Below are 11,853 nucleotides of genomic sequence, written 5' to 3'. Positions count from 1 at the left end.
CTAATGTATTTTGATAAATGACCCTGTAAATTAGGGAAGAGATAGACTCAAGTACTCTACATGGATTTTCAGTTCCTAGTAATTTCTCTGGCACTGGGTTGGTTTTTTTTTTAAGTTTACTGTGTGGGATATTTTGTTCTCTTTGCTGTTTGAGACTGATGCTCCCGGAAAAGTCGAACTTCAAAGACAAACAAAAGAGAACATTGCAGGTTTGTCGTCCCCCCCCCCCAACAAGCTGCAAGCTAAAAATAGAAATTAGATTTTGGCTGCAAGACTGTCCTCGTTCAGTGAATACAAATTGCACCAGCTCTTTTTTCAGTACTCGGAAAGAAAAGCAGACGGAACAATCTGTAGCCTGCCTGTTTCAACTCAGAAACACTTGGGAGTCCTGGGGATTCGGACTGATTTTAGCCAAAGTTGCTGTACCATCCTGCCTTTGTAGGGTTCTCCGAAGTATCATCACTTTCTACTTTACTCCATTAGAGACCTCTGCCTGGAAGGACCCATCTTCATTACAGGTACTTCCTTTCTTTCTAAATCTTTTGCCACATTTACTAACAGAATACAGCATTCCTTTAGTCTGATCAGCTGGTGGTCTTTCAACAAGAAGTCGCAGTATATTGAAATGTAATATTTTATTGGTACCCCATCACTAGAAATTAGGCATGTAATCCTTATTGCTTGTGTGCCTGAGCTTGTGTGTTTACTACTTTGTATAGGAAGTACTTAAATGTCATGAAAACATGAAATTAAGGAGAAACACAATGAGCTCAGGGTAAATTTTCGGTAGGCACTTAGGGGTGAGATACATAGATGCTTTGTATGAGGGGCGTGCACATACATTTTTTCCGTTTTGTTTTGGGGTTTTTTGTTGCTTTTCTTTTCCGTTTCGTTTTTGTTTGTTTCCCCGAACGAATCGAAGGTCATACATTTCTTGGCTAACTAAGGGCTAGATTTTCTAACGGCGCAGGCCTCTGTGAATCGCGCAGCACCGGGAGGTGGGGAGGCGAAGCGGGGGCCGGGCCTGCGAAAGCCGGCAGCGATCGCACCACCGCGGTGCGATCGCTGCCGGCTTTCACACCCAATAGCGCCACTGTGAAAGGTGGTGCTATTAGGTGAGCTACTGGCGGCGATAAGGAGTTTTACCTTTCGCCGTCAGCGAAGTCATCGTGGAGTCTGCCCCGGGGCCACCCTGACTCCTCCCCTTCCGGTGCGGACTCCGCCCAGATCTAGGTATCGCAGGCGAAAAGGGACTTTTCACGTGCAGTCCCTTTAGAAAATGACCCCCTTAGTGTCTTACTGTATATTTTCTTATATTTTATATTTATATCAACTGATGGCTTCCTATATCTATTTATAATGTTCAAAGGGTTAAACCATTGATGCAGACATAACTTGCCAAAACATGGACAACCAGAGTTTTACAATTCAATTTATCATTTTTTGGATTATGTACATATTTTTTTATATTTGTTTTTATTTCAATATTTATTATATATTAATTATTATTGCCGGTATTTGTATTTTTTTTACCCGTATTATTATTCTGGTGCCACAGTTCTTCTCCAACAGAGTATGAATAATACAGGTTTATTCGGGAGCACAAAGCTTGCACGTGTTGCTTGCAAATAATGCAGCAGAGACTGAGAGGGCCCTGCTGCATGCAGGTATGAAAAAGACACTATGCCTCATTCCATCAAGATTTTCACCATACGCCAAAAATAGGGAATAATCCTTTCTGAATGAGGGCCACAGTATGCTCAGACAGAATACTCTTGGCTGCTACCGGGTTGCTGGAGCCAGAGCGAGGAATCCAAACTGCTAATGCGGGAAGAGCCCTGGATCTAAGTTCGCCATGCTCTATATGGAGTACCCTTGATGGAGACTTGCATGAAAATGAAACAGAAATCCCGTTCTTTTTTACTTGGCTCTCGCGTATGGGCTTGAGAATGTTTGTGGGGTAGGAGGCATGGGCCTCACCTCCCACTAGGAGAGGAGAGTCCCTGCAGGTTCAGAGGGGAATCACTCAGCGATTCCCTTCTCAATAATCTACAGCTTTCAATCTAGGATCACAATCGCCCAAAATGAATCCCAAATATCAAATCAGAAAGGTTGGTGGACTGTAATAGCAGACCGCAAAATCTGGATCAACCTCTTTTCCACTGTACTGCAATGTATAACACAAGTACTTTTATTTAAAACAAATTCCTTCCCCCTACCTATAAAGAAGAGAAGATCAAGGCTATGAAAATGTTAAATTTTATGACAGAAAAGGTTTCAGACATATTCTACAAAATTTGCATAGTCAAGTTGAAGACAATGTGCAGATCCATTTCTCTGGGTAAATTAGTATTTACCCAGGTAAATTTTATTTTATTTAAAATATTTCTAGCCTGTGCTATCTATAATCCTAGGCTGGTTACATTAAACTATACATAATTCCATAAGACAATCAAATGCTAGCCAGTATTAATAAAACTCAAATTAGTTAAATGAGCTGATGTCAAATGCCTTCAATGATTGCACTATTCATGCCTAGAAAGACTGTTCACTGCAAACTCATAAATACATTTCATTTCCAAAAGCCTATGTAAATAGATACACTTTCTAAGGCCTAGATTCATCAAAAAGCTATAAATATTGCGAAAATAGAGCCTGCGATAAAAAAAAAGTGGACATAGGATAATTTCCCTGCTCCCGCATCACACAGGTAATTTCCGCAAGCTGCAATAAATTTATAAGAGAGAGAGGCCAATATGTACATTTACTATTTATCAAAAGAGAAAGGTCCTAGCAAAATGCAAACAAAACAGTAATGTAACTAAAAACATTGCACACTGCTCTTCATATTCTAAGTCAAAAAATATGCAGCAGAGAATATCTTGAGAATTTAAAGTAGGAGGACCATCAGTCCACCCTATACTCTACCTTGGATCTAAAGGGAACTATCAGCATTTATACTTTCCTCATCAGTAAAGAACGAATGGGAAGCCTCTGAGGCAGTCACTAGAAATGTGATATCATGTCGGGCTTCTCTAACCTGTTCAAGGGGAAGTGCACTTTTTTTTATAAACATTCAAAAAAACAAGGGACTTTCCATCTTAGGACTGATGATTACATGTGACCTTCAGCGGTGAAAATACTGAATGAAATTAAGAGGAGTTGATTTGTACAGTGTACTCTCTACCTAGCTTGACTGAAGCTAGGTAGAGAGTGCATCAAGCTAGGTAGAGAGTACATTGTACAAAGCAACTCCTCTTTTACCTTTCATCATTCAAAATAAAAGAAAACTTCAGTGATGTCAACTGTCCTCTGACTGTGTATGTGAAACTGCCCCTTCCAACCTACTCCACCCCCCTCAAACCCCACCCCGAGTTAAAGGTGCCCCCTCTTACAGTGGTATAAATAGTAAAGTTACATATTGGTCTCTCTCTCTCTCTCCCCCCCTCTTGAATGATATTTGTGATAAAAACCTTTTTGGTCGGTAACGCACAGCTAATGCGGCCACAATGCACAGAAAAAAAGGTGTAGTTATTTTTGGCGTTAAAACCCGCATTTCTGTGTGTCACTCTATCGCATTTGAAGTTAGGAGCCGCTCATTACCATTAACTCAGCCCAAAGTCCTCCCACTTGCATAGCTAATATGATATTTGCATATTAGCATGCATTGGGCTATTTACTGCATGCATTTAGGGTGTTAAAGCTAGCATTAAGGCCCTAATGCAAAACGATAAATGACCCTGTTAGTGTTTTAATGCATGTTTCATATCTTAACTCCTCAGGTGATGAGTTCCAAATTGTCAGACTTGGGGCTGTAAACATCCTCTCTCTTGTTTCACATAATTGCGGTTGTGGAAAAGATGGAATTTCCAAACAATTGTATCCCTTGTGATCTCAGTTGGTGAGCCGGGATATAGATCTTTAATGTCATGCTAATACACAGTGGTACTTTGCTGTGTGTTACCTTAAAAATCAATAACAGTTTTAAACTTTTCACGCTTAGATAATAATAATAGTTCTGTGTTATGACTTGTGCAGAATCCAAACTAAAGCTGGTCTAGTAATTCATGCCCATTTAGGAGGGAATTTTCAAAGGAGTTATGCATGTAAATGAACATAATGGGGTAGATTTTAATAAGGTACACCCGCGCGTACTTTTCGCGCATTAGGCACGAACAAGAGTACGCCAGATTTTAATAGATACACGCGGCTTTAAAACTGGGGTCGGCGCGCGCAAGGCTGTGCAAAAATCGGTAGCTTGCGCGCGCCGAGCCGTGCAGCCTGCCTCCGTTCCCTCCGAGGCCACTCCGAAATTGGAGCGGCCTCGGAGGGAACTTTCCTTCCACCCCCCACACCTTCCCCTCCCTTCCCCTACCTAACCCATCCCCCCAGCGCTCCACTGTTTACCTTTTTCCACTGAGAAAATTGACCATTTAATCCTACTCTGTTTCCTGTCTTTTAACCAATTTGTAATCCATGAAAGGACATTGCCTCCTATCCCATGACTTTTCCGTTTTCTTAGAAGCCTCTCATGACTTTGTCAAATGTCTTCTGAAAGTCCAAATACACTACATTTACCAGTTCAGCTTTATACATGTATTTATTAATCCCTTAAAAAAATGAAGCAGATTTGTGAGGTAAAATTTCCCTTTGGTAAATTTCCATGCTGGCTGTGTTCCATTAAACCATGTCTTTCTATATGCTCTGTGATTGTGATCTTTAGAATAGTTTCTACTATTTTTCCCAGCACTGAAGTCAGGCTCACCGGTCTATAGTTTCCTGGATCGCCTCTGGAGCCCTTTTAAATATTGGGGTTATATTGGCCACCCTCCAGTCTTCAGGTACAATGGAAGATTTTAATGATAGGTTACAAATTTTTACTAATAGATCTGAAATTTTATTTTTTAGTTCCTTCAGAATCCTGGGGTGCATTCCATTCAGTCCAGGTGATTTTCTATTCTTTAGTTTGCCAATCTGGCCTACTATATCTTCCAAGTTTACAGTGATTTGGTTCAGTTCATCTGACTCATTACTCTTGAAAACCATCTCCAGAGTTGGTATCTCCCCAACATCCTCATTAGTAAACATAGAAGCAAATAATTCATTTAGTCTTTCTGCGATGGCCTTATCTTCCCTAAGAGCCTCTTTAACCCCTTGGGCATCTAATGGTATTGGTCCAACCAACTCCCTCACAGGTTTCGTGCTTCAGATATATTTTTAAAAGTTTTTATTATGAGATTTTTTCCTCTAAGGCGAACTTCATTTCAAATTCTCTCTTAGCCTGTCTTACCTATATTTTACACTTAACTTGACAATGCTTATGCTTTTTCCTATTTTCTTCAGATGGATCCTTCTTCCAATTTTTTAATGATTTTTTTTTGGTTAAAATAGCCTCTTTCACCTCACCTTTTAAACCATGCTGGTAATTGTTTGGCTTGCCTTCCACCTTTCTTAATCCGTGAAATAAATCTGGACTGCGCGTCTATGATTGTATTTTTAAACAATGTCCACGCCTGTTGTACACTTTTATCCTTAGCAGCTGCACCCTTCAGTTTTTTCTAATTATTTTCTTCATTTTATCAAAGTTTCCCTTTTAAAAATATAGTGTTAGAGTTGCAGATTTACTTATTGTCCCCCTTCCAGTTATTAGTTTAAATTTGATCATGTTATGATCACTGTTGCCAAGTGGCCCCACCACCAATACTGGTCTCACCAAATCCAGTGTTCCACTAAGAATTAGATTTAAAATAGTTCCCTCTCTCGTTGGTTCCTGAACCAATTGCTCCATGAAGCAGCTGTTTATTCCATCCAGGAGCTTAATTGAAATCTCCCATTATTACTGTGCTGCCAAATTGGGTAGCTTCCCTGATTTCTCCTTGCATTTCATCATTTGTCTTCCCAACACATATGGGATTTCTACCCATATAGATTCTACTGAGTATTTAGTCTTTTGTATGATCTTTATCTTCTTGGACTCTGTGCCCTCCTGGACATAAAGTGTCACACCCCCGCCAAGTTGATCCTCCCTATCATTGCGATATAATTTGTACCCTGATATAACACTGTCCCATTGGTTATCCTCCTTCCACCATGTCTATGCGATGCTAATTATGTTTATCTCATCATTCACTGCTATACATTCTAACTCTCCCATCTTACTTCGTAGATTTCTGGCATTGGCATACAGACATTTCAAAGTGTGTTTTTTGTTTGAATTAACAACCTGCTTTTTCAGTTATTAGGGAATACTTTGGAATCCTTTAGCTCAGGAGATTCTTTACTTATAGGCACATGGACTACTTTTGCTTTTATTGGAACCTCTCTGTTGGGATGTCTTAACTCTCCTGTTTCATTAGTGTCCTTTGAAGATACTTCCTTCTGAACCATGCGCTGCTGAGCGACTGTCGGCTTTCCCTCTTGTTCTAGTTTAAAAGCTGCTCTATCTTCTTTTTAAAAGTTAGCACCAGCAGCCTGGTTCCACTCTGGTTAAGGTGGAGCCACCCTTTTGGAAAAGTCTCCCCTTCCCCAAAAGGTTGCACAATTCCTTACAATTCTGAATCCTTCTTCCATGTACAATCATCTCATCCATGTATTGAGACTCTGGAGCTCTGCCTGCCTCTGGGGATATGGAAAAGGGAGCATTTCAGATAATGCCATCCTAAAGGTTCTGGATTTCAGCTTTCTACCTAAAATCCTAAATTTCGCTTCCAGAACCTCCCTCCCAGTTTGGTGCCCACATGTACCATGACAGCTGGCTCCTCCCCAGCACTGTCTAAAATCCTATCTAGGTGATATGTGAGGTCTACCACCTTCGCACCAGGCAGGCAAGTAACCAGGCAATCCTCACATCTAGTAACCACCCAGAGATCCTCATTTCCAATAATTGAATCACCAATTATGACAGCCGACCTAACTCTTCCCGCCTGGACAGTAGCCCTGGGAGACTTGTCCTCAGTGTGAGAGGACAATACATCACCTGGAGAACAGGTCCTTGCTACATAATCACTTCCTGCTACACCAGGGTGATGCTCTCTAACCAGGAGATCTTTCTGATCAAAGGCAGCACCAGACCTGCCAGACTAGATTTGGGACCTGGCTATTATGACCCTGAAGGTCTCATTAACGTACCTCTTTGTCTGCCTCAGTTCCTCTAGGTCTGCCACTCTAACCTCCAGAGATCGGACTCATCCTCTGAGAGCCAGGAGCTCTTTGCACTGGGTGTACATTTACAACCTCTCACCAGCAGGTAAAAAATCATACATGTGATACTCGATGCAAAAGACTGGAAAGCTCCCCTCTTGCTGCTGGACTGCTGCCTTTATCTTAATTTTGTTGATTTCCTAGTTAAGTTTAGGTTGCTATGGGCGTAGGAATGTGTATAATTAGAGTCCTTTAAATTTATAGGAGTAGTCACTAATTAATCTGGTAGTGAATTACAAGAAGATGATTAAACTCTCAATAAGGGTTGCTGCAATACTATGATTTAGATAAGAGCCTGATTGATTTTTAATGAGAAAGTGTCTCTTGCCTATAAATCAAAGGATGAGCTGGGGTGGGTGGGATAGTAAAACAGACACTAGAATTAACTCCCTCTGGCTTGCTTATCTCAGACACACACAAATTCTAAAGAATATACCCCAGTATTTCACCTCTTTCCAAACATTTTTTAAGTCCTAAGATTTCCCAAAGCCATACTTACCAATCCTCTTCAGCCACCAGCAAGATTAGCTTCTCCCAATGCTACCACTGAACTGAGAGGTTTGAGTTTCAGTGCGCTCGTCCAGTCCTCTTCTTCTGCAAGGGGCGCGGTGCCTCTGGAAGCTGGGGCTGTGGAGTTTGAAGCCTGGATCACTTGCTGAGACCTCTGGAGTCCTCTTCCAGGGATGCTGGGAACAATTTGCAGAAGAACCTTCTGGTCCTCTTCTACTGCCATGGCTCATATCGTAGTAATTTCAAAAGCCCACTTACATGGGCTTTTGAAATTACTACATGTATATAACTGCATTTTAAGCGTGTAGATGCTTTTGAGAAACAGGCCCTAACATATTTGTTAAGTTCAGTACAGCTCCTTCTGTAATCTTAGCTAAGAACGGTAATGATGATATGGGAGTGATAACTGGATGGTTCAGTAGGGTCAAGACTAAGCTTATTTAAAACAGGCCTTACACTTATCTGTTTCAGTTGTGTTGGAAAACATCCATCTTAGTTAGTGCCCTCCCCCAATTTCCTCACAAACTAGGGCGGATTTTAAAGGGTTGCGCGCGTAACCCTGAAAAACTGCTCCTGTGCGCGCCGAGCCTATTTTGCATAGGCCCGGCGATGCGCGCGAGCCCCGGGACGCATGTAAGTCCCGGGGCTTGAAAAACGGGCGGGGCGGGGGCGAGGCCAGAGGCCTCTCCACTGCTGCTGGGCCCGGGGATCGCGCACCGGCACTTGGCCGGCGCGCGCAACTTACACCTGCCCAGAGGCAGGCGTAAATAAAACAATAAAGGTAGGGGGGGGATTTAGGTAGGGCTGGGGGGTGGGTTAGATAGGGGAAGGGAGGGGAAGGTGGGGGAAGGTTGGGGGGAGCGGAAGGAAAGTTCTCTCCAAGGCTGCTCGGATTTCGGAGCGGCCTCGGAGGGAACGGGGAAAGCCAACGGGGCTCCCCTAGGGCTCGGCGTGCGCAAAGTGCACAAGTGTGCACCCCCTTGCGCCCGCCGACCCTGAATTTTATAACATGCGCACGGCTGCGCGCGCATGTTATAAAATCGGGCGCAGATTTGTGCACGCCGGGTTGCGCGCACAAATCTACACCCGCGCGTAGGTACGAATATCTGGCCCATTGCTTTTAGTAGAACTATCTGACATTGATTTAACAAACCAGAACATTTATTTGTCAAACAAATTAATTCATTTACTCTAGCACATGAGACTTCTGCAAAAAGTAACGCCATCGTAAAGAGATTCAATAATTGCCCACCTCTGCTCGGCTAAAAGCGTGCATGGGTTTTCACCGTGCTTCCTTTCAGCTGGGTTAAGAAGAGGCGTTCTAAGGGATGCATATAATTTGGGGGAGGAAACGAGTGTGTATACATTTGATTGTCAAATGGATGTGCACTATTTTTGCCCTTCCCAATCAGCTGCCCAGACAAATAGCGTTTCGTGTTAGTTCATTTGGAAAGGGAAATAGCCAGCTGATTTGTCTTTGAAAATTAGCCTCAAGGGGCATGCAGAAAAACGTGAGCATCTGCCTCACAATAAAGGCAGGCTACACAAAATCGCCAGCAAAATGTCTCGCTATCGTCTTTAATGGGAGTCGGGTGGAAAATGTGCTAAATTCATCCGCTCTCCAGCATTTTGCCAGCATGAATCAATAAAAAAAATCAAGGGGTTTTGTGAACGCCCATCACCTCAGAGCAATTTCCATTATGCTCTCCGGTGAAAAAATAAATCTGTAAAAGTAGAGGGTTTTTTCACTAATATTAACAGCACGGCAAAAGGTCCCAGACTTTGCTGCTTTCCTGTTTAATACTTTTCCAGGTCTCTAGAGAGGGGTGCAAGGACGGCACAGAGAAGAGTTTCCCCTAGACTGCAAAAGATAATGAAGCAAACCATGCTAGGATTTAAATTCTCACAACGTATTTCCTCCAGCCCCCTCCCCCCCCGGGATGATGTCTCCAAATGGGTTTCTTTTGCACATACCTTGACAGGAATGAACCTCGCTTGTAAGCCGGAGCATGTTGGGTATGCCCTCAATCTCTCAGGTTCTCTGCTAATGCCCTTCTTAATACTTGCATTGTGCCAAAGGCAGCTTCCTTCTGGAGTTCATAGTCATTTTCTGATGTGCCTGAAAGTTCTTTTTAATAGGGATGTGCAGGGATAAAAAAAAAAAAAGTCATTTTGTTTTTCGGTTTATTTTGGGGAGGTTTTTCCCCCCCAAGAATTTTGTTTCCTTTTAATGTTTAATTTGTTTCTTTTGTTTAAAAAAAACCCAAAAAAAACCCCCCAGAAGGCAGGTTCCTGATGCTTTGGGGCTCGGACTTTGCCGGAGCCCAGACCCAGGCCTAATGCCAAGGTCCGGCCTGGAGACCGGGTCCCGATGCCTGGGCCGGCATCGCACTCAGGAGTAGGCCGTGGCCCCTGCTTTGGGCCTCGGCCTATGCTGTAGGAGAGGCCCAGGCTCAGGCCTAGGCCTGTCCAGAAGTTTTAAACAAATTAAACAAATAAGATTAATTTAATTCGGGGGCTCCTCAATTCGTTTTGTGGCCCCCAAATGAAACGAATCGCCCCTTATTTGTTGCATTTTGCAAATTCGTTTAAAACAAATGCATATCCCTACCTTTTAGTGAAGTCAGTGGCACCCAATATAAATAGGGCTATTTCTCTATCTTTCTGCCACATTTTCTTGGTCTCTGATTGTATCAATTGATACTTGAGGATCTTCTCTTTCTTAGTGCAAGCCTCAGAATAGTCACTTGGTACTGACATTTCTATCAGCAATGCTGTTCTTGGACTTTTCTCCTTTACCACTATATCTGTCTGTCGGGATAGGGAAGCCCCAGGTGATCAAAACTTCTTCATTCTCTACAGTCCTCTTAGTCTCATGATCCCAGTACTTTCCTGGTACAGTGATCTTAGAATGCTTACACAGTTTCCAGTGGATGAGCCCTGCCACCTTATTGTGTCTCTCTGTATACAGGCCTTCTGACATCAGCACATCACACCCAAGGACAAGATGTGTAACTGTTTCCAGTTCTGTTTTACAGAATCTGCATTTATCTGTTTTGGGGTTTTTTTTCTGTTTTTTTTTCTATGCTGGCAATGAACCATCTTGTCTGTAATCCACCATCCTGTGCTGCAATCACAAGCAGACTGTGATACATTGCAGGAGGACCTTGCAAGACTGGAAGATTGGGCATCCAAATGGCAGATGAAATTTAATGTGGACAAGTATAAGGTGATGCATATAGGGAAAAATAACCCTTGCTGTAGTTACACGATGTTAGGTTCCATATTAGGAGCTACCACCCAGGAAAAAGATCTAGGCACCATAGTGGATAATACTTTAAAATCGTCGGCTCAGTGTGCTGCAGCGGTCAAAAAAGCAAACAGAATGTTAAGAATTATTAGGAAGGGAATGGTTAATAGAACGGAAAATGTCATTATGCCTCTGTATCGCTCCATGGTGAGACCGCACCTTGAATACTGTGTACAATTCTGGTCGCCGCATCTCAAAAAAGATATAGTTGCGATGGAGAAGGTACAGAGAAGGGCAATCAAAATGATAAAGGGGATGGAACAGCTCCCCTATGAGGAAAGGCTGAAGAGGTTAGGGCTGTTCAGCTTGGAGAAGAGACGGCTGAGGGGGGATATGATAGAGGTCTTTAAGATCATGAGAGGTCTTGAATGAGTAGATGTGACTCGGTTATTTACACTTTCGAATAATAGAAGGACTAGGGGGCATTCCATGAAGTTAGCAAGTAGCACATTTAAGACTAATCGGAGAAAATTATTTTTCACTCAACGCACGATAAATCTCTGGAATTTGTTGCCAGATGATGTGGTTAGTGCAGTTAGTGTAGCTGGGTTCAAAAAAGGTTTGGCAAGTTCTTGGAGGAGAAGTCCATTACCTGCTATTAATCAAGTTTACTTAGGGAATAGCCACTGCTATTAATTGCATCAGTAGCATGGGATCTTCTTCTTAGTGTTCGGATAATTGCCAGGTTCTTGTGGCCTGGTTTGGCCTCTGTTGGAAACAGGATGCTGGGTTTAATGGACCCTTGGTCTGACCCAGCATGGCAATTTCTTATGTTCTTATCAATCACTCATATTTAGCTCTCCTCTCCCTGATCAGGTTTTGATCCGTGTGGG

The 11,853-nt window shown here is 42.6% G+C and overlaps 1 protein-coding gene across 1 annotated transcript in view; it reads left to right on the top strand.

Annotated features, from left to right (window-relative positions):
• The first annotated feature begins 329 nt into the window (after positions 1-329).
• The window catches only part of GPAM (glycerol-3-phosphate acyltransferase, mitochondrial), a 148,736-nt gene continuing 137,212 nt past the window's right edge, over positions 330-11,853 (top strand). Inside the window, exon 1 of the mRNA XM_029610377.1 lies at positions 330-518. The gene's annotated coding sequence lies outside the window, so the exon portion shown is untranslated. The remainder of the gene's footprint in view (positions 519-11,853) is intronic.

The sequence above is a fragment of the Rhinatrema bivittatum genome, chromosome 7 (assembly GCF_901001135.1).
Source record: "Rhinatrema bivittatum chromosome 7, aRhiBiv1.1, whole genome shotgun sequence".
Lineage (NCBI taxonomy): Eukaryota > Metazoa > Chordata > Amphibia > Gymnophiona > Rhinatrematidae > Rhinatrema > Rhinatrema bivittatum.
The sequence above is the reverse complement of the archived record's forward strand: the minus strand, read 5'-3'. Positions and strand labels throughout refer to the sequence as shown.